A 23,853-nucleotide genomic window follows, 5' to 3' on the forward strand; every position below is an offset into this window, starting at 1 on the left:
CAAGACCTCTGTTGGTTGGGCTGCACAAGCCCTGACACCCAACCAGGTATGTTGCCTGATCACACAGCATTGCGAGGGTTGACCCTCACTAGGGTCCTCCTCACCTCAGCTGCAGCCATACAGCGTGCCTGCTCCTCATGCAGAAAGGTGGCCTTCCTCAACGTCACATTATTCAATGCATAAAATTAGGCATAGAGAGCACTCAGTCTATCGGGAAGGGAGGCGTCGCTGTCATTGACAGAGAGGGCAGACTTGTATTTGGTTATGGGTTGTATACCTTGCCACATATGCGTGCCCCTGGAGCCGCAAAGGTGTCTGTGAGTTCTCTGTGCGCACTTACGCTATGTCTTCCTGACGGCATAGGAGAGCACGGCTCTAGATAGTCTTAGAGTCGTCCTGAACGCCGACCTGAAGGCAGAATCTTGATTTCTAAGCAGTGCATGATTCCTTGTGGTCAATCATGGTTTCTGGTCTGCCCTGGCAGTGTAGTGTTATAGAAAAGTAATTAATTTAAAAGAAGTGTATTTTTAGTTTCTAGTAAGATTTTCAGAAAAGCATCGCATGGTTTATGTTGTTTTGGATCCAGACCCCTACTTGTAATTTTATCAAATGTCACAATATTTTTGGGTGAGGTCTGATTTCCAACACATTATTGTTATAAGGACTCCAATCGAGATCATATTCAATGTCTTTGTGTTTCTAAGGATAATATTTGAACTGTTACTTCAGTCCAACATTCTTTCCCACCTTTCCTCAGGTCTACAACCCCCAGGTTCTATACCGCCCCCACTGCCCACACTGTAACTTTGTCCATTCAGTTGAACAGATATGTCCATACATGGCCTCCTCTACTGCCATGATGAGGCCAAACTCAGGTTGGAGGAGCAACATCTCATATACCGTCTGGGTAGTGTCCAGCCCCTTGGGATGAACATTGAATTCTACAACTTCCGGTAATTCCCTCCCCTCCATTTCCTCATCCCGGTTTCACTCTCCCTCCTCCTCTGGCTGCCTATCACCTCCCCCATGGTTTTGTCTCCTTCTACTACCCATAGTGCTTTCCCCTTACATTCCTTCTTGACCTTTCCTGCCTATCCCCTCCCTGCTTCCCTTCACGGACCCCTTGATCTTTCCCCTTATTGGATTTTCACTTGGCACCTACCAGCCTTCTCCTTCACACCCTCCCCCCCAACCTTCTTTATAGGGCCCCTGCCCCCTCCTTCAGATCTGACGAAGGATCTCTGCCTGAAACATTGACTGCTCGTTTCCACGGATGCTGCCCAACCTGCTGAGTTCCTCCAGTGTGTTGTGCATGTTGCTTTGACCGCAGCATCTGCAGAGTATTTTGCGTTTACGATTCACTAAAAGCACTGGTGGAAAAAACAGTTAATTCTTTGGAAAATAAAGTAGCCATAGTAGTTATGTATCAATAATTGAGAATATTAACTGGCTGTTAAACAATATTTAAGGAAAAATAATTTTTCATGCTGTTAAGCTGTTATCTTCAGCTAAAAAATTGTTTAACATAATACATTCTTGATTCACCAACACCCTGTCTGTATCTGTCCTTGATGTGAAATGTTTTCAAATTGACAGTTAAGTGCCTTTTCTCTGTCTTTGCTCCAGGCCACTTGTCCAATGACACCTCACTCATCAATCTCTGGTATTGAACTAACTTGCATAAAAAACAAAATGTCTGCATTGTGGATGGCAGAGTGTCACTGATGCATCATCAATAACTCACTCTGAGATGTAAAGGCGAGATATCGGCTTTTATTGACTGGAAGAAGGACCAAGCAGTGAGTGACCACCATACTAGATCCTGGAGACTGAGAGGCCGGGCTCAGGCCTCGATCGCCTTTATACAGGGGTCTGTGGGAGGAGCCACAGGAGCAATCAACAGGGGGCATGTCCAGACAGGTATATGTAGTTCACCACTTTCACCCCCCCTTGTTTTAAAAGAGTCCCCATGTGGTGAAGTTTCTTACAGGTTAAGTCTATCAGGTGGTCGAATCTGTCGCTGCGATCTACGTAGCACCGGCTGTGATTGCACAGATGCCAGTGGTGGTGATTGCACAGATGCCAGTGGTGGTGATTGCACAGGTGCCAGTGGTGGTGATTGCACAGGAGCCGGTGGTGGTGATTGCACAGGTGCCAGTGGTGGTGATTGCACAGATGCCAGTGGTGCTTGCACCGGAGACGGAAGTTGTGCTGGTTCTGGCCTAACTGGAGGTGTCAGTCCACTAGAGGTCAGTGATCCCTCACGCATGTGCGAGGCGCCTGGTATATACACGTACGAAACGCCCGGTATATGAGTGTCGTGAGGAGTCTGTTTAGGGCTCGGTGTGCGCGGTGTCACCTCGGGTACAGGGTTCATAGTTACCGTGGAGTGTTCTGGGTAGTGGTCTGCTGCTCCTGCGGATGCCAGGTCGCGGACGGAGACCGTGTCCTCCCGCCCATCAGGTAAGACCACGTAGGCATACTGGGGGTTCGCATGTAGAAGGTGAACCCTCTCTACCAGCGGGGAGTATTTATTGCTCCTCACATGTTTCCGGAGCAGCACTGGCCCTGGGGATGTCAGCCAAACTGGTAGGGTGGTCCCAGTGGCAGACTTCCTGGGAAAAGAGAATAGGCGTTCGTGAGGGGTGGCATTGGTGGACGTACATAACAGAGAGCGGATAGAGTGCAGTGCCTCGGGGAGGACCTCCTGCCATCGAGAGACTGGCAACCCTTTTGACTTAAGGGCTAAAAGTGTGACCTTCCACACTGTGGCATTCTCCCTCTCCACATCCATTTCCCCGGGGATTATAACTCGTGGTCCAACTAGTAGCAATGCCCCTGCTAGCAGGTACCGGCACAGCTCGTCACTCATAAAGGAGGACCCTCTATCACTGTGGATATAGCAGGGATATCCGAACAGAGTGAAGAGCTGGCACAGGGCTTTTGTGACGGACGTGGTAGTGGTGTCGGGGCAGGGAATGGCAAAGGGGAACCGTGAGTACTCGTCAGTAATATTGAAAAAATAGACATTGCAGTCGGAGGGAAGGGGGCCCTTAAAGTCAACACTCAGTTGCTCAAAAGGGCGGGTGGCCTTGACAAGTTGCGCCGTTTCAGGACAGTAGAACTGCGGTTTGCACTCAGCGCAGATTTGGCAGTACCTGGTCATCGTCCTGATGTCCTCCAGGGAGTACGGCAGGTTCCGGGCTTTCACGAAATGGTAAAATCGGGTGACCCCTGGATGGCAAAGTTGTGCATGAAGGGCGTATAGCTGGTCGAACTGTGCGCTAGCACATGTTCCCTGGGATAGGGCATCAGGGGGCTCATTGAGTCTGCCAGTCTGGTACAGGATATCATAGTTGTAGGTGGAGAGTTCTATTCTCCACCGCAAAATCTTATCATTTTTGATTTTGCCCCGCTGTTGTTTGCTGAACATGAACGCAACCGAGCGCTGGTCGGTCAGCAAGGTGAACCTTTTGCCGGTGAGATAGTGCCTCTAGTGCCTAATACCTTCCACTATGGCCTGGGCTGCTCAGAGAAACTCGGCGCTTTACTCTCCAGGCCGCTGTCGTCGCGTAGCTAGGCGATGTCTTGCATAGACGATGTTCACCGGCCGCAGGTACTGTCTTTTGAGGGCGTCCAGTGCCCCTTCGTAGGTCGCCAGGTCCCTGATAAATGAATAAACTTTTGAGGTGACCCTCAAGAGGAGAATTCTGTGCATAACAGTGGGTTCAATTGCACGAACCTCCTCCAAGTATGAGTGGAAGCATGTAAGCCGGAGTTCAAAGGCAAGAGCTGCTTCAGGGTCTTGGGGGTCCAAATCCAATCTTTCCGGATGTAAAACAGTTTCCATGTTTTAAAACTTCCAGTCAATAAAATTGATGCACCATCAATAACTCACTCTGAGATGTAAAGGTGAGATGTAAAGGTGAGATATCGGCTTTTATTGACTGGAAGAAGGAACAAGCAGTGAGTGACCACCATACTACATCCTGGAGACTGAGAGGCCGGGCTCAGGCCTTGATCGCCTTTATACCGGGGTCTGTGGGAGGAGCCACTGGAGCAGTCAGCAGGGGGCGTGTCCAGACAGGTATATGTAGTTCACCACAGTCACACTAAGTCATTTCCCCTTCCTGCTCTTCAACCATACCTGCTTAAACTGTCATGCTAGGCTGTCTGAAAGGGTAAGTATACATGGATAGCAATTCTGGTAATGAAGGGCAAGGAGTAATTTGTGCATGACACTAGATGCAGATTGTAAATCAAAAGGGATTGGGGGATTTAGGCAAAATGTGATATGATTATTATTGTTTGTTATCATGTATCCAATTCCATTCATTACTCCACAGAAAGAGGTACTTATTTCTCAAACATAAGACCAGCATTGGGTGAACCATGACACACTCTCCTCTGTGTCTCCTCTGTGGGATCCTTAATAATACTAAGGGCCCCGTGTAAGCAGCACACCTGATAAGTGTCCCTGATGGATAGTAGGGAGATCCTGACGATCCTCTCAGCTGTTCTCACAGCCCTTTGTAGGAACTTCAGGTCTGATGCTCGATTTCTGCTAGGTGCTGGAAATGCAACTTGTCAGGATGTTCTCAACAGGTCTCCATACATAGATCATCACTTTGATCATTCAGAGACCTTATTCACTCTCTAGTTGCCCTTTTGCTTGTAATATACTTACAGAATGTCTTAGGGTTCTCTTTTGCCTTATCTGCAATGCTATCTCAATGTCCTTCTTTTACCCTCCTATTTTCTTTCTTAAATGCACCCCTACATCACTTACATTCCCCACTTGATCTGAGCTACCTATACCTGACGTATGTCTTCTTTTTACCTCTTCCTTCTCATAACAATGCTTTTAATTGTACAGGACATTATGGTTGCCCTTGCGTGATAGTTGCAGAAATATTCTTTTCAATTTGATTGCTGAAAGACAGCAAGATTCAGGACACTGGCCGATAGTTTGGCTCTCTATAGTCTTGAACTAATGCCAATTTCAACATCACACCCCACTTTTTTGGAGATTATTGCCCTCAGCTCAGTTCAAGAATTAATCTTGGGATCTTCCTAAGTAATTCTGAGAAATTATCAGAACTGTCAGCACTTATGTATTGTTAAATTCTAACGCAGTTTATACTAGCACTGCTGTTATAACAAGCTTGGTTGTTATGAATAAAACACTCAGAGTGTGACAGCCTGATATTACAGAGAGTGATAGGTGATTAAAGCTTTGCTCAAGATTATTCTCATGCCAGCGGTAAAATATGACCTTTCATATTACAAATATTGCTTTGATTGGGAAAAATAAATGTCCTTCAGATTGAAGGACGGTGTGTCTGATTGTAATCACTGGCTTGCTGGTTAGAAATGGAGGCATGCATGTTTCAGTGGCTAATTATTGAAATCCCAATGTACATATTTTTGCACCTAGATGGAAACAGCAGGTTGTGTTAGGAACAGCGAATGTTTCCATGTTGGATTATTTTCTTAATCTGAATATGTAAAAATTAACAAAAGCTGCTCAATAACAATTTTTATGCAAAAAATTGGTTCAATACAAGCCAAAGATGTTTGTCTATATATTCCTATACCATTCTGTATTTTATATGAAATTTAGTGAAATTATCTATGATTATTCACTCTATCACTGTGGAGCTTGGAGTCAACAGACTGCTGTACTATCAATCCATCTAATGTCTCCTGGAGGTAGTGTTTACCCGCTGAGTGGAATCTATGGTAGTCCAAGTTACTATGGCAACATTGAACCATTTTGTGTAGTGAAATCAACAAAAATAACTAATTTCTTTTTGCTTATTCTAATACTGTATTGAAAATTATGTTTTCAACTTCGAAAGTCTGCATTAATCTAACTCTACACTTCACATTGCCACAGTTGACAAGTTTCCAGAATTGTTGTATGACTTCATCAAGAATAATTGGGATTTATTCCAAATACAAGCAAATTGCATTGCCTTCTAAATTAATATTATGAAAATGGAATTTTAAATGTTGGAAAACTTCTATTTCTTTTACTTTTACTTCATCTCACATTTTTGCTTGATATTGAGAGTGAAGTAATCGAGCACTTATTAATTGCAAAGATAACAATATTCTCTATTGCTCTTCATTTTACCAGGTATAGTAGACTGACATTCTAAAGTTCAGAATCAGCACCAGAACGCGTTTTAATATATTGGCAAATGTCGTGAAATTTGTTGTCTTTACAGCAGCAGTACAATACAATACATAGTAATAGAGGAAAAACATTGAATTACAGTAAGTATATATATAAAATAGTTAAATTAAATAAATAGTCCAAAAATAAAAAGTAAAGAAGCAGTAGTGAGGTAGTGTTCATAGGTATAACGTCCATTCAAAAATCAGATGGTCAGGGGAACATAGAACATAGAATAGTACAGCACATTACAGGCCCTTCGGCCCACAATGTTGTGCCAACCCTTAAACCCTGCCTCCCATATAACCCCCCCACCTTAAATTCCTTCATATACCAGGCTGGAAGAAGCTGTTTCTGAATTAAGTGTGTGCCTTCGGGCTCCTTAACCTCCTCCATGATGGTAGAATATGAACAGGGTATTTTCTAGATGATGAAGGTCGTTACTGATGGATGTCACCTTGAAGTCTTGGATACAGAGCCTAGAGCCCATGATGGAGCTGACTAAGTTTACAAGTCTCTGCAGCTTATTTTGATCCTGTGCAGTAGCATTCCCCCTTCTCCTCACCATATCAGACACTGATGCAGCAGTTAGAATGATCTCCACTGTACATAGGTAGAATTTTGTGAATGTTTTTAGTGACATACCAAATCTCCTCAAACTCTTAATGAAATATAGCTGCTGCCATACCTTCTTTGTAGCTTCATTGATATGTTGGGCCTGGGATAGATCCTCAGAGATAGTGACACCCAGGAACTTGAAATTGATCACCCTTTCCACTCCTGATCCCACAATGATGACTGGTGTGTGTTCCCACATCCTGCCCTTTCTGAAGTCCACAATCAACTCTTTGGTCTTACTGACGTTGAGTTCAAGGTTGTTTCTGTGACACCTCTCAAGGAGCTGATATATCTCATTCCTGTACGCCCTCTCATCATCTTCTGAAATTCTGCCAATAGTTGTATCGTCAGCAAGTTTATAGCTGGCCTCTGAACTGTGCCTAGCCACATAATCATGGGTGTAGAGAGAGTAGAGCAGTTGGCTAAGCACACATCCCTGAGGTGAGCCAGTCTTGATTATCAGTAAGGTGTAGATGTTATTTCCAATCTGCACAGATCATGGTCTTCCTGTTAGGAAGTCAAGAATCCAGTTGCAGAGGGATCTTTAGATTCAAGCATTCAGAAAAAATAACTACTTTATCACACTACATTGAATACAATGAAGTATTGGTGAGATTGGTTCATTAGTCTGAGAGCTAGGTAAAATTGAGTTGGAAGCTGAATGGAAAATAAAACTGATTGCATCTTAATTAGGGAGTTGAAAATTTAGGGCGATAAAGCAGATCACAACATCGAGGAACTAATGAATGGTTGGAAATTCAAATTAAATAATCTCAGGGTGAAAAAAAATCTTCTACACATCACCTCCAAATTACTTACTCCTCACCTTAAATCTATACGCTCGTCTTAGATAACACTGCAACGGTGAAAAGGGTTTTTACTATCTGTGTATCTATGTTTCTCATAATGAATACTTCTGGAAGAAGTTACTCCCTTAGCATCCATGGACAACAAATCCAGCCTAATCTGCGCAGAACTGAACCATCCATCCCAAGCAATGCACAAATAGATCCCTGCACTTTCTCATTTGCAATCCAAACTTTTGAGCAGTGCGGCAACCAGAACTGCGCATATTATAAAACATTAGTTTTACATCTGGAATGAAATGTTATCAGGATTTTGTTGCTCTTATATTCCATAGTTAACAAAGACATGCATCACATATGTTTCCCCAACAGTTAAAAAGCATGATGTCAATGGTTCAAAGTGCAATTGTTCTAAAGAAGATTTTGCTTTCATATCTGGGTGTGCTTCTTATTCAGCACCAAATTTAACATCGGCTTTCTGTGATTTCAATGGAATGAATTCAGGAGAATGCTGATCCAAATGTTTAGCATGCATTTAGTGTGATTCTCCAGTGATAAATTTCGAGGCAATGATATTTTAAAACACTCCCAAATGTTCATATGTGAATAACTTTGAACAGAAATTATTATTTAGAAACTATTATTTAGTTTATAAATACCATTTTGAAAGGAATTTGAGTTGGTAACATTAGGGAAGCCATAAGCAGAATATCTGCTCATAAGAAGTTGAAGGAGTAGTAAAACTATTCATCCTCTCAATCTTTCACCACTGCTCAACAAGGATTACAGGAGTCTGACTGGGAACAACAAGCTCACACTCAACATCAGCAAAACCAAGAAACTGATCACTGACTCCAAGAAGGAGAGGTTAGTAGAGCACACACCAGTCCTCATTGAGGGGTCAGCTGTGGAAAGAGTGAGCAGGTTCAAGTTCCTGGGTGTTAACATCTCAGCTGACCTATCCTGGGCCCAACACAATGACACAATCACGAAGAAGACATGCTAGCATCTCTACTTCTTTTAGGAGTTTGAGGAGGCTTGTCATTTCACCGAATGCCCTTAAAATTTTTTCTATAGAGTGGAGAACATTCTGACTGGCTGCATCACACTCTTGTACGGAGGCTCCGATGTACAGGAGAACAAGATTCTGCAGAGTGATTGTAGACTCAGCCAGCTCCATCACAGTCACACTCTCCCTACCATCGAAGACATCTTCAAGAGGTGGTGCCTAAGAATCTTCACCATCAGATTCATGTCCTCTTTTCTTTAGAGAGGAGATACAAGAACCTTAAGACTCACACTCAACAATTGAGAACCAGTTTCTTCCCCTCTACCATCAGATTTCTGAACTGTCTATGAACCCATGGTCACTCCTCTTTATTCCTTTTATTGTTCCATTTATTTTTGTAATTTATTGTAATTCCATACTTATGCATGGTACTTCTGAATAAAATAACACATTTTCTATCACATATCTGTGACAACATATGTGAATCTCAATCTGAACAACCTCATTGCTAATTTGAACTTGGTCTCAGCTTTTGTGCTGCATACCCCATGACTTCACTATTGACCAAAAGTTTGACTTTTTTTGCTCTGAGTTATACAGTATTTAATTGATCAGACTTACTGTGATGGAGAATTCCAAAGATCCACAGCACTTTGATAGGAGTCCTCCATTGTAAATTGGCAGCTCTTTATCCTGAAACTTTGCCCCAATTTCCAGGATTCCCCAAAAGAGAGATGACATTCCTTAGGGAATAACTAGTTAAGCACCGTCTCAGAATTTTATGTTTCAATAAATTGGTCACAAATGGGGGTTGGTGTAATGAAGTGTCACGAAGGAACCAAACAGCTAACTTGAGTACTTCATTCTTACACTCTTCTTATTTCCAACCTATCTCTGTATCTTCTTTCAAAAGTGTCACATAGCCCACCAATCAAAAACAAACACTAACACTTTCTTGGAACTTTCTCCACTTATTTTATCCAGCAAATCAGGTTTACTTGCTGCTGTTGTTCTCTTACAATCTATTTCTGACAAATAATATACTTTGTTTGAATTTATTATGAGCCACAGCAGTGGAGGCTGCAAGTTAAAGAACATTGCACCTAAAACTACAGGACACCGTGCAACATCATGTTGGAACATGCAAAGTCATTGTGCATCCCCATTAGTAACTGGGGGAAGTGAAGGTGACTTCTGTGCCTCTGTTATGTGTAAGGACGCAAAGGTAGAAAATTCACCCACTAACTGATGAATTAGTAAAGGCAGAGCAAATGTCAATGTGGATTAGACACAACCTCTTCATTGGCAAACATGGTTCATGATTTAGACTTACAAGGATGTTGCCTGGATTGGGGAGTATGCCTTATAGGTTGAGTGAACTTGGTCTTTTCTCCTTGGAGTTACGGAGGATGAGAGGTGACCTGATAGAGGTGTATAAGATGATGAGAGGCATTGATTGTGTGGATAGTCAGCAGCTTTTTGCTAGGGCTGAAATGGCTAGCACGAGAGGGCATAGTTTTAAGGTGCTTGGAAGTAGGTACATAGCAAATGTCAGAGGTAAGTTTTTTACGCAGAGAGCCCTGAGTGCGTGGAGTGAGCTGCCGGTGATGGTGGTGAAGGCAAATACAATAGTTTTTTAAGAGACTCTTGGATAGGTACATTGAGCTCAGAAAAATAGAGGGCTATGTATAATCCTGGGTAATTTCTAAAGCAAGGACATTTTCAGCACAGTTTTGTGGGCCGAAGGGCTGTATTGTGCTTTAGGTTTTCTATATTTATATGTTTCTATGACGTGTGTTTGTTCTTTCCATTGTCAGATTGTGCAGAAGTGGTTGGCAGGGATAATTTCTGTAAGTTACTGGAATAGTAACCCAGAGACTCAAGATCAACTCCCACAATGATAGCTGTGGTATTTAAATTCAGTACATAATCTGGAATTCTGAAAAATAACTGCCATAAACTGCCATAATTGATAGCTATTAAAACTTACAGCTGATTCACTGATGTCTTTCATGAGAAAAATACCTCGGCTATATTTGACTTCCAATCCACCAAGACTGTTGATTCTTGAATGATCCAGCATCTACTGAATTGGTTGGCATTGCCAACAATCCCAGTTCCCAACACCCTGCTTGAATTTTATTCCTTTTCCACCGTTTATCCCTAACTCCTCTTCCAAATTGTCCCTCTGACAAGTCTTATCCTCCCTTCCTTTACTTTATGGGAGCCAAGTCTTCCATCCTGCCTCATCTATAATGCAAGTAAACATGACATGAAGAGAAATTTGTTTCAGGTAAACAATATTTGATTATTACTGCAACTACAGTGGATAAAAATGATGATTACAACAAACTATCAAGAATTATAGCAGTGGTAGATATAACAGACTAGTTTAATTTATTTGTTTTATTGTGGAACAGCCCTTCCAACACTTTGAGTAATGCTGGCTGCAATCCCTGATCTATCAGGGGCTTAGATTGCAAAGGGAGCTGGTAAAGGCATGTAATAAGGATAATGACACAATTGTAATGGGGGACTTCAATATGCAAGGGGACTGGGGAAATGTGGTTGGTGTTAAATCGCAAGTGAGGCAATTTGTTGAATGCCTATGAGATGGCTTTTTAGAGCAGCTTGTTCTTGAGTACACTTGAGGAAAGGCTATCTCAGATTGGCTGTTCTGTAATAACCCAGGCTTCTCAGGGAGCTTAATGTTAAGGAACCCTTAGGAGGCAGTGATCATAATATGATTGCATTCATACTGCAATTTGAGAGGAAGGAGCATAAGCCACATTGTATCAGTATCATAATGGAATAAAGGGAATTACAGAGGCATGAGAGAAGAACTTTCCCAGATGGATTGGAGGAAGCTACTTGTCGGGATGATAGCAGAACAGATATGGCTGAAGTTTCTGGGAATATTTCACAAGGCGCAGGATAGATATGTCCAACAGAAGAAGAAGTTCTCAAATGGCAGCAGCAGGCAACTGTGGCTGAAAAGGAAGTTAATAACTGCATAAAAGTCAAAGAAAGAGCATATCAAGTAGCTAAAATGAGTGGGAAGTTGGATATTTGGGAAGCTTTTAAAATCCAATACAAGAAAACTAAAAAGCTATAAGAAGGGAAAAGATTAAATATGAGGACAAACTAGCCAATAGTATAAAGCAGGATACCAATTTTTTTTCAGTTATATAAAGAGTAAAAGGGAGGTGAGAGTTGATATGGGACCACTGGAAAATGGGATGAGGTAGTAATGTGGGCAAAGAAATGGCAAATTAACTTAATGAGTATTTTGCATCCGTCTTCACTGTGCCAGATGTCTGTGAGTGTCATGGAGCAGGAGTGAGTGCTATTGCTATTACAAAGGAAAAACTGCAAGGCAAACTCAAAGGTTTTAAGGTGGATAAGTCACCTGAACTAAATGGACTATCTCCGAGTCCTGAGGGAGGTTGCTGAAGAGTTAACGGATGCATTGCTCATGATCTTTCAAGAATCACTTGATTCTGGCATGGTCCCGGAGGACTGGAAGATTGCAAATGTCACTCCACTCTTTAAGAAGGGAGAAGAGCAAAAGAAAGGAAATTATAGACCAGTTAGCCCAACCTCAGTCGTTGGGAAAGTGTTGGAATCTGTTATTAAGGGTGAGATTTCAGGATACTTTGAGACTAATGATAAAATAATTCAAAGTCAGCATGGTTTCTGTCAAGGGAAATCTTGCTTGATATATCTGTTAGAATTCTTCGAGAAAGTAACAAGCAGGGTTGTGTTGCCTTTATGGCATTTGTTTAGTTTATAATATTTTCGCTTTAGTAATCCGTTTGTTAGCATTTTTTAGTTAAAGTAAGGATTGTTTAAAGTAAATTCGTTGTCTGTGATATATCACGGCATGCGATGACGTCACAGCCGGTTTCGCCGCGTCTTGTGGGAAAATACCGATTTGGAGAAACAGGAAGGAGGGTGCTCACATGTTGCAGGATAAGCGCAAAAAAAGTTTTCTTTCTACGCTCTAGAAACATCAGTGAAGCAACGCCATAGGTTCATGAGATAATCGATGTGTTGAATTAAAAATGTTAACGCTGATTCTGTTAAAAGTAATGATGGTTGATAAGGTTTATGTTTTCGTTAGTTAGAGAGTTACGGATAGTTTGTGTTGAAGTGTATTTAAAGCAGTTAATGGCGTAGGTAGATTCTGACTGTATGTTGCACTTTAATGTAATGTAGTTGTTGTAGTTTTACTTTTACAAGTATTTATGATATAAATGTGATATCAAGAAGGAAACAAATACTGTATACATTTTGTATTGTTTTAACAACAGTTTTCAACATACATTAATGTGGAAGAGTGAACAGTAAACGGTTAATCTTACTGCGATCCTGTTTTAATTGACTACGGTTTATCTTGGTGTTTAGTTCAGCGTTCTCTTACACCTGAGCGAGAACACTACAGTGAAAAGGCGGCATTATCAGGTGTTTCAAGTGCTGCAATGACAACTCGATCCAGCATCAAGTCGTTGCCATCCAGCGACAGGGGCAGTAGGGCATCATCAAGTAAGGCTGCCCATGCAAGAGCTAAGGCAGAAGCTGCCAAGGTGCGAGCGTTCTATGCCGAACAAGAAGCAAAATTGAAAATGGAAGCGGCTGCCAGAGAAATGGAAGCGGCTGTCAGAGAAGCTGAAAACCGGAAGGAAGCGGCTGCCAGAGAAGCTGAAAACCAGTTGGAAAGGGTAAGGATAGCAACAGAGTTAGAAGCGCTGACGCTACACCAAGGAGCAGAAGCTGCCAGGGTGGAAGCAGAGATAATAGAAGATGCTGAAGAAATGCATGATCTGGTTGACGTAAAATCTACTTCAGAAAAGATCAGATTGGAACGCACAAGTGACTATGTCCGATCTCAAATAGACCTGAAGATTCGTTCTTCCTCTCCATACTTATACGCTAATGCCCCATTTCATGAGGAGCCTCAGAGAGGCACAATTGCATCACATCCATCCAAGGAAGACAATTTACCCTTGCAACTCTGCGATGAATTCAAGAATGAAAGGGCTGATGACAAATACTTCTTGACATCAAACTTATCAGATTTAGTGAGAAGAGAGGCAAAGGCTGAATTCAGAACAGCAAATCCCATAACAGAAGTACGCCCTCAGTCATATACCCGCCGACATATTCCCCCAGGCCGCATGCCCCTTGCAGTTGAACCCATGGCACAGTATTTAGCACGACGAGATACCTGAAAATTACCATGCATGGTACTCCACATTCACCAATGCTATCGACGGAGTCCAGCTCAGAGCAAACCAAGAGTTGGATCTTATGGCGAAATGGCTGGGAAAAGAATCATGCGAACAAGTGAGATGCATACGTTCAGTGTACATCAACAACCCCGAGCTAGCCTTAAGCAAAGCATGGGAGAGACTTCGGGAGGGCTATGCGGCTCCCGAAATTATTGAAGCGGCACTATACTGACGTCTGGAAAATTTTCCTAAGGTGTCAGCCAAGGACCACACTAAGTTAAGAGAGCTCGGAGATTTACTCATGGAGATTCAAGGCGCCAAAGAAGATGACTACTCAACTGGTCTATTATACCTAGATACTCCATATGGGATTAGACAAATCATGGGCAAACTTCCATTTGGGCTGCAGGAAAGGTGGGTGTCCGTTGGCGCAGAGTACAAGGAAGAGAACAATGGTTGATTTCCTCCCTTTGAGTATTTCACTAGGTTTGTGTGCAGGGAGACGAAGAAGCGAAATGACCCTAGCCTCATGGGTCAAGGAAGCAGTACAATTTACACCAAGCCAGATAAATCCACTTTGAATAATTTCAACATTAATAAACCTGTCTCAGTGCTTAAGACTGAAGCCTTTACAACTAACAACGACCCTAGCAAGAATTGTCCATTGCATAACAAACCCCACCCCCTCAAAAAATGCAGAACGTTTAGGGAAAAACCCCTTGAAGAGAGGATGGCCCTTCTCAAGGAGAAAAAAATATGCTTTAAATGCTGTTCCTGTACCTCTCACCTTGCTAGAGAGCGTACGATCGCCGTGAAGTGCTCGGAATGTAATAGCACTAATCACGATGGGGCCATGCATCCCGGCCCGTTACCACAAACCGACAAAGCTCCTTCACTCCCACAACAGGACGGCAGGGAGGGAGAGGCTCACTCCAGGACAACTGTTGTCAGCTCGAGCTGTACAGAAGTTTGCGGTCAAGCTCAGTCAAGCCTTTCTTGTTCAAAGATCTGCCTCACTAAGGTGTACCCTAAGGGAGCCAAAGACAAGGCCATCAAAGCCTATGTAATTCTGGACGATCAGAGCAATTGCTCAGTAGTCAGTCCAGAGTTCTTTAACTTGTTCCACATTGAGAGTAATCAGTTCCCATACTACCTTAGAACTTGCTCAGGCAGCGTGGAAACTTATGGAAGGAAGGCAGAAGGCTTCCAGCTCGAGTCCCTGGATGGTAAAGTCGTCATCTGTCTCCCTCCACTCTTAGAGTGCAATGAAATTTTGAATAACCGCACTGAGATCCCGACGCCAAGTGCGGTGCTACACCAGCCACATCTCCACCACATCACCAAACACATCCCAGAACTGGATCCAAAAGCAGAAATACTCCTGCTATTAGGAAGAGATGTTCTCCGGGTGCACAAGGTTAGGCAGCAGGTCAATGGACCACACGACGCCCCCTTTGCGCAACGCCTGGATTTGGGCTGGGTGGTGATAGGAGAGGTGTGCCTTGTCAATGTACACAAACCGACGGTTAGCACACTCAAGACCAATGTGCTAGAGAGTGGCCGCCATTCAATTTTTCAACCTCGCACAAGTTTCATGTGTATCAAGGAGAACACAAAAGGCAAAAACAAGAAAAAGAAGAAGAAAGGCAAAAGTGCAAAATGTGATAGTGAAATTTCAGGTGAGTGTACCATAGATCTAAGCACACAAGAGAACTTGGGTAATGCTTTTCATAATGAGTTCCATCATTAGAAAACCAAAGAGAGTTGCAACTCATTAGAGAAAGGTGGTCAACAGCCAGTATGGGTAACACAAATTCTGTCAGAAAATCATTTTTCAGAGTCTTCACAAGTTCCAACGCCCTGTCTGCCAGACTGTGGAAGAGGAACAAAAACCCTGAAAAGGAAACCTGAGATGCAGCAATGCACCCGATTGACACACGAGGTACTGTGCACACTAATGGCAGAGGTCACAGCCATTATAAATGCACGACCACTCTTACCTGTGTCTTCTGACCCGGAAAACCCCTTCATACTTTCGCCATCAATGCTCCTATGCAGAAGGCAGGAGCCCCCCCTCCACCAGGGGACTTCTCTGATAAGGATTTGTACACAAAGCAATGGAGACAGGTCCAGGCTCTGGCAAATTGGTTCTGGTCTCGTTGGAGGAATATCTACCTTTGTTGCAACACAGACAAAAGTGGACAGAACCCTGCAGGAATCTTCAAGTTGGAGATTTAGTCCTGCTCAGGGACAAGCAAATCACCCGCAACTGCTGGCCAATGGCCAGAATCACTGCCACATTCCCTAGTAGGGATGGACATGTCAGGAAGGTTGAGTTGAAAACTACCGACCAAGGTGATGTGAAAATTTACCAAAGGCCAGTTACAGAAGTCATTCTACTTCTACCTGAGGACTGATTTAGAGACTGAAGTTTTGTATTATGTTCATTGTGACCTTATGAAGGTCAAGCGGGGAGTGTGTTGCCTTTATGGCATTTGTTTATTTTATAATATTTTCACTTTAGTAATCCATTTGTTAGCATTTTTTAGTTAAAGTTAGGATTGTTTAAAGTAAATTCGTTGTCTGTGATATATCGCGGCATACGATGACATCACACCCGGTTTCACCATGTCTTGTGGGAAAATACCGGTTTGGAGAAACAGGAAGGAGGGGGCTCACATGTGCAAGATCAGCGCAAGAAAAGTTTTCTTTCTACGCTCTAGAAACATCAGTGAAGCAACGCCATAAGTTCATGGGATAATCAATGTGTTGAATTAAAAATGTTAACGCTGATTCTGTTAAAAGTAATGACGGTTGATAAGGTTTATGTTTTCGTTAGTTAAAGAGTTGCGGATGGTTTGTGTTGAAGTGTATTTAAAGCAGTTAATGGCGTAGGTAGATTCTGACTGTATGTTGCACTTTAATGTAATGTAGTTGTTGTAGTTTTACTTTTACAAGTATTTACGATATAAATGTGATATCAAGAAGGAAACAAATACTGTATACATTTTGTATTGTTTTATCAACAGTTTTCAACATACATTAATGTGGAAGAGTGAACAGTAAACTGTTAATCTTACTACGATCCTGTTTTCATTGACTACGGTTTACCTCGGTGTTTAGTTCACCGTTCTCTTACACCTGAGCGAGAACACTACAAGGGTGGACAAAGGAGAGGCAGTGGATGGCAGGTAAATGAGGTTGAGTGGGATCCAGGATCAGCCATGATGGAATGACGGAGCAAACCTGATGGGCTGAATGGCCTTCTTCTCCTACGTCTTGTGGTCTTATGGTCTTAACACTATCCCAATCATAGGACAATTTACACTGACCATTTATCCTACTAATAGGTACAGCTTTGGACTGTGGGAGGAAACTGGAACACTCACCTATTCCATGTGGGGGACCTACAGTAGAAACGTAGGTGAGACTTATTAACCTTGCCAGGAAGACTGTCTAGGAGAAGAAAAACTCCAATACTCTACCTACAGCCTTGCTGTTGCCAAAGCTGTCCCAGCTCCCCCGATCTAAAGAGTGGAATCAGTCCGTGCGCACCGTTCCTCACTATAAACCTACACAGTGCAGGCAGAAAGATAGTGCTATCACTCCTGAGGTCTCTTCTTGCCTCCTGATCTTTGCAAGCAAAGAACCAGCCATCAATCAGATATATAATGTATATAGAAACGAGACAACGTTTCTCTGAATTTGGGTGTAAAGCACAGTAACTTATGAAGGTGAGGATAAAATCTACAGATGAATCACACATAAACAACAAACTGAAGTGCATTAAAATTAAATATTGTAAGGTACAGAACAAATCAACCAGCGAAACTTCGAATACAATGCAGCAGGGAGTTCAGAAACCTAACGGCCCGAGGGAATCTGTTTCTCATCCTGGCCGCTCTTGTTTCTATGCATCGTAGTCTCCTGCTTGATAGTAGAAAGTCAAAGAGGTTGCTGGATAGATGGGTGGGATCCTTAATAATACTAAGGGCCCTACATACGCAGCACTCCTGATCAATGTCCCCGATGGACGGTAGGGAGACCCCTTTGATCCTCTCAGTTGTTCTCACATTTTATTTTAGGGACTTCCAGTCCAGTGTTTGACTGCTCCTACACCAGATAGAGATGCAACTTGTCAGGACACTCTCAATGGTGCTCCTGTAAAACACTGGAAAGATGGGGGGAAGGACATCCTTGCTTATCTCAATCTTAGGAAGTGGAGGAGCTGCTATGCCTTCTTGTTCAGGGAGGTGACCAGGTTAAGGGACCAGGTGAGGGGTCATTCATGATGTGAACTCCCAGGAACTTGGGGCACTTAACACTCTCTACGGAGGAGCCATGTATTTGTAGAGGAGGATGGTTCGTCTACACCTTCCTGAAGTCTACAATGTCTTCCTTTGGCTTCTCCACGTTCAGGCTCAGGTTGTTCTCCTCACACCAATCGACCAGCCGCTCCGCGAACTCTCTACACTCTGTCTTGTCATCACACTTGATGAAGCCAGCCACTGTTATGTCATCTGCAAACGATGACACAGTTTGAGCCAGACCCTATGATACGATCACACGTCAGCAGTGTGAACAGCTGCAGGCTCAGCACACAGCCTAGGGAGTGACAGTGCTGCGCGTAATGGGACTGGAGATGTTTCTGCCCACGCGGACTGACTGTGGCCTTACAGTTAAGAAGTCCAGTACCCAGTTGCAGAAGGAGGTGTTGAGACCCAGAGTAGACCATTTCCCCAGCACTTTCTGGGATATGATGGTGTTAAATGCTGAACTGGTCTATAAACAGCAGTCTGCCACTTGAGACTCATTTTCTGGGTGGGTCAGGACAGAGTGGAGTGCAGAGGCTATTGCATCGTCACTGGATTGATTTGAGCAATAAGTGAACTGGAAGGGGTCCAGTGTAGTCGGGAGAAATGTGCTTTAATGTGCTCCATGACCTGCTGGTCAAAGCATTTCATAATGATTGATGTTAATGCTACCAAGTGACAGTCATTTAGATAGGTTACTGTTGCCTTCTTTGGCACTGGAATGGTGGTCGCCACCTTGAAAACCGAGGAAAAAAGGAGTGTTCCAGAGAGATGTTGAATATATCCTTCGGCACCTCCATTAGCTGGGCTGCAAAGTCTTTCAGGCCCGCCTGGTATATTATCAGACTCTGCAGCTTTGTGTGGGTTGACTCTGGCCAGGGTCTTCCTTACCTCAGCTTCAGCCAGACGGAGTGTCTCCTCCCCTGGAGAGAGGGGTGCCTTACTCACCAGCACTTGGTTCTGCGCATCAATGCGGGTGATCCTCAGTACACTTCTCTATGTAGCCGGTTGCAGAATCCACGTATTCCTCAATGTTACCATGATTGCCAGAGGTGACCATTCTCCAGTTTGTATTATTATAGCTGTCCTGCAGTGCAGAGATTGCACCCTCAGGCCAGATTTTTATTGCCTTTAGAATTGGTTTATATGCTGAAATTAACATTATAGATAAATGATCTGAGATGGGGTTGAGGGACTGCTTTATAGGCACCTTGCACATTAGTATAAACCAGGTCCAGTGTATTTTCTCCTCTGGTAGCAAAATCACCATGCAAGACTGTCTTTAGGTTTGCATGATTTAAAGTCTTTTTATACAGATCGTATCTCCAGGAGAGGGAATTCCTGAGGATCCAAGAGAATCTCATTCTCCTGACATGACATTTTCTACTTCTTCAACTCAAAGATGATGATAAGTGATTAACTATACTTTCATTTGCTATTCATCTACTTAACTTTAGCATTTGGAATATAGTCAGGTAAATTTACAGAGTTATTTATAATGGTAGCACATCTCAACTCTCGAACTTCTTTGAATACTCAATACCGGTGTGTGTTCCAAAAGCCAGACACCCAGAAGGTTAAGCGACCAAACAGATCTGTCCTGAACCATTCCGTAAGCGGCAGGGATGCATCTTTAACAGTATGCTAATAGAAGGAAGATTAATCTATTGTCTTCCCCTTTCTAGTTTCAATGGACAGAATCCAAATATCCCATACCCAGTGATTAGTTTCACTAGCCTCTAAGTGGTAAGACCATAAGACCATAAGAGATAGGAGCAGAATTAGGCCACCTGGCCCATCGAGTCTGCTCCACCGTTCAATCATGGCTGATCTTTTTCTCTATCTTCTCTTCAATCCCAGTTCCTGGCCATCTTCTCCTAACCTTTGATACCATGTCCAATCAAGAACCTATCAATCTCTGCCTTAAGTACACCCAATGACCTGGCCTCCACAGCTGCATGTGGCAAAAAATTCACCACCCTTTGGCTAAAGAAATTTCTCCACATCTCTGTTTTGAAAGGGCACCTCTCTATCCTGAGGCAATGCCCTCTTGTCCTAGACTCTCGCATCATGGGAAAAATCCTTTCCACATTTACTCTGTCTAGGCCTTTCAACATGCGAAAGGTTTCAACGCAATCTCCCCTCATCCTTCTGAATTCCAGTGAGTACAGACCCAGAGCAATCAAACGTTCTCCATATGACAACCCTTTCATTCCCAGAATCATCCTTGTGGACCTCCTTTGGACTCTCTCCAATGCCGGCATATCTGTTCTAAGATGAAGGGCCCAAAAATGTTCACAATACTCAAGATGAGTGAAGCACCATCAATAACTCACTCTGAGACGTAAAGGCGAGATATCAGCTTTTATTGACTGGAAGAATGAACAAGCAGTGGTTGACCACTATACTACATCCTGGAGACTGAGAGGCCGGGCTCAGACCTCGATCGCCTTTATACAGGGGTCTGTGGGAGGAGCCACAGGAGCAGTCAGCAGGGGACATGTCCAGACAGGTATATGTAGTTCACCACAATGAGGCCTCACCAGTGCCTGAAAAAGCCTCAGCATCACATCCTTGCTCTTATATTCTACACCCCTTGAAATGACTGCTGACATGGCATTTGCCTTCCTCACCACTGACAGTCTGCAAGTTAACCTTCGGAATGTTCTGCACAAGGATTCTCAATTCCCTCTGCATCTCAGAGTCCTGGATTTTATCCCCATTTGGAAAATAATCCATATATTTATTTCTACTACCAAGGTGCATGACCATGCAGTTTTAAGTTAAGTTGTGTACAGGTTCTACCTCCTGAAGGCTGGTTCTCATTTTAACCAATCCATAGAAACATAGAAAACCTACTACACAATACAGGCCCTTCAGCCCACAAAGTTGTGCCGAACATGTCCTTACCTCAGAAATTACTAGGCTTATCTATAGCCCTCTATTTTACTAAGCTCCATGTACCTATCCAAAAGTCTCTTAAAAGACCCTATCATATCCGCCTTCACCACCGTTGCCAGCGCCCATTCCATGCACTCACCACTCTCTCAGTAAAAAACTTACCCCTGACATCTCCTCTGTATCTACTCCCCAACACCTTAAACCTGTGTCCTCTTCTGGCAACCATTTCAGCCCTGGGAAAAAGCCGCTGACTATCCACATGATCAATGGCTCTCATCATCTTGTACACCTTCATCAGGTCACCTCTCATCCTCCTTCGCTCCAAGGAGAAAAGGCCGAGTTCACTCAACCTATCCTCATAAGGCATGCTCCCCAATCCAGGCCACATCCTTGTAAATCTCCTCTGCACCCTTCCTATAGTTTCCACATCTTTCCTGTAGTGAGGCGATCAGAACTGAGCACAGTGCTCTAAGTGGGGTCTGACCAGGGTCCTATGTAGCTGCAACATTACCTCTTGGCTCCTAAATTCAATTCCACGATTGATGAATGACAATATACCATACTCCTTCTTAACCACAGAATCAACCTGCACAGTTGCTTTGAGTGTCCTATGGACTCGAACCCCAAGATCCCTCTGATCCTCCACACTGCCAAGAGTCTTACCATTAATACTATATTCTGCCAATATATTTGACCTACCAAAATGAACCACTTCACACTTATCTGGGTTGAACACCATCTGCCACTTCTCAGCCCAGTTTTGTATCCTATCAATGTCCCGCTGTATCCTCTGAAAGCCCTTCACACTATCAACAACACCTTCAACCTTTGTGTCATCAGCAAATTTACTAACCCATCTCTCTACTTCCTCATCCAGGTCACTTATAAAAATTACGAAGAGTAAGCGTCCCAGAACAGATCCCTGAGGCACCGACCTCCATGCAGAATATGACCTGTCTACAACCACTCTTTGCCTTCTGTGGGCAAGCCAGCTCTGGATCCACAAAGCAATGTCCCCTTGGATCCCATGCCTCCCTACTTTCTCAATAAGCCTTGCATGTGGTACCTTATCAAATGCCTTGCTGAAATCCATATATACTACATCTACTGCTCTTCCTTCATCAATGTGTTTAATCACATCCTCAGACAATTCAATCAGGCTCGTAAGGCACGCCCTGCCCTTAACAAAGCCATGCTGACTACTCCTAATCATATTATACTTCTCCAAATGTTCATAAATCCTGCCTCTTAGGATCTTCTCCATCAACTTACCAACCACTGAAGTAAGATTCACTGGTCTATAAATTCCTGGGCTATCTTTACTCCCTTTCTTGAATAAAGGAACAACATCCGCGACCCTCCAATTCTCCGGAACCTCACCGATCCCCATGACGATGCAAAGATCATCACCAGAGGCTCAGCAATCTCTCCCTTCACCTCTCATAATAGCTTGGGGTACACCTCATCCAGTCCCAGTGACTTATCCAGTTGATGCTTTCCAAAAGCTCCAGGACATCCTCTTTCTTAATATTGTTACGTACCCCTTAACTGGGTCACTTACCAGCAAAGATAGAGAGGTCCGTTGATGTCTGATGATACTATTTTTAACAGTATCTATTGATAAAAATACACAAAAATAATATCAATGCAAACATACAGATAATATACATCGTCAATACTGAATCTAAAAGCGCAGGTATAATAATAATCAATAAGAAATAGCTCTATCGTTGTCTAGGGGATAATGTATTGTCCGATGGAAATATAAAAGTCACTTTAATTCATTCAGGCTGCAGCCTTTGGTTGGAGAGAGAGACGATGTTTTTAGAATTTGCCCGTTTCCTTTTTATGATGTAGATCCTTCGAAATGTCATTGGGGGTGATCTCTTCTTTAGCTAAGCCGTCCTCCGTGGTAAGGCCCCAATCCCGGCAATGGGAAAGGACACACCGGCTGTCACTATTAAATGCTGTCACGAGATTTCTAGCGTTTCTCCTGGTGCGTCTAAAGGGGTTGTTCCCCGGACCCTCTTTTATCCTTATTCACGGGGTCTCAGATGTCAATCAGGTTGGAATGATGCCATCCCCCAACCAGCTCACGTTGCTCATTCCCTGAGGGCTTCCATGAAGTACAGTACTCAATACACAATTCTGTCTCCAAGAGACAATGGCCGTTTCCCGTGGCTTTGTATCGCTGAGGGGCCAGGACATTCTAAACCCCTTTGTGGATTCTGTGTGTCTTTCTCTCATTTCCTGGGTCTCCTGACCTGAATTAATAGTGATCTTACGATTCTCAAAAAGGAGGGGGCTACTTTGTACCCTTCGGCCCCTCAGAGTTGGGGCACAGGCGTAACAATATCTACATGCTCAAGCTTTTCAGTCTGCTGCAAGTCATCACTACAATCACTAAGATCCTTTTCCACAGTGAATACTGAAGTAAAACATTCATTAAGTTCCTCTACTATTTCCTCCGGTTCCATTACACTTTCCCACTATCACACTTGATAGGTCCTATTCTTTCACATCTTATCCTCTTGCTCTTCACATATTTGTAGAAAGCCTTGGGGTTTTCCTTATTTCTGCCCATCAAAGCCTTCTCATGGCCCCTTCTGGCTCTCCTGATTTCCTTCTTAAGCTCCTTTTTAAGCCTTATATTCTAGATCTCTAACATTACCCAGCTCTCTGAACCTTTTGTAAGCTTTTCTTTTCTTCTGGACTAGATTTATTACAGCCTTTGTACACCACAGTTCCTTACCCTACCATAACTTCTCTGTCTCATTGGAACGTACCTATACAG

The 23,853-nt window shown here is 43.2% G+C and overlaps 1 pseudogene; it reads right to left on the bottom strand.

The window, feature by feature from the left end:
- Positions 1-23,853, bottom strand: part of LOC132405744 (eukaryotic translation initiation factor 4E transporter-like) — a 119,818-nt pseudogene that overhangs the window by 65,898 nt on the left and 30,067 nt on the right.

Source organism: Hypanus sabinus, chromosome 15 (genome assembly GCF_030144855.1).
Source record: "Hypanus sabinus isolate sHypSab1 chromosome 15, sHypSab1.hap1, whole genome shotgun sequence".
Classification (NCBI taxonomy): Eukaryota; Metazoa; Chordata; class Chondrichthyes; order Myliobatiformes; family Dasyatidae; genus Hypanus; species Hypanus sabinus.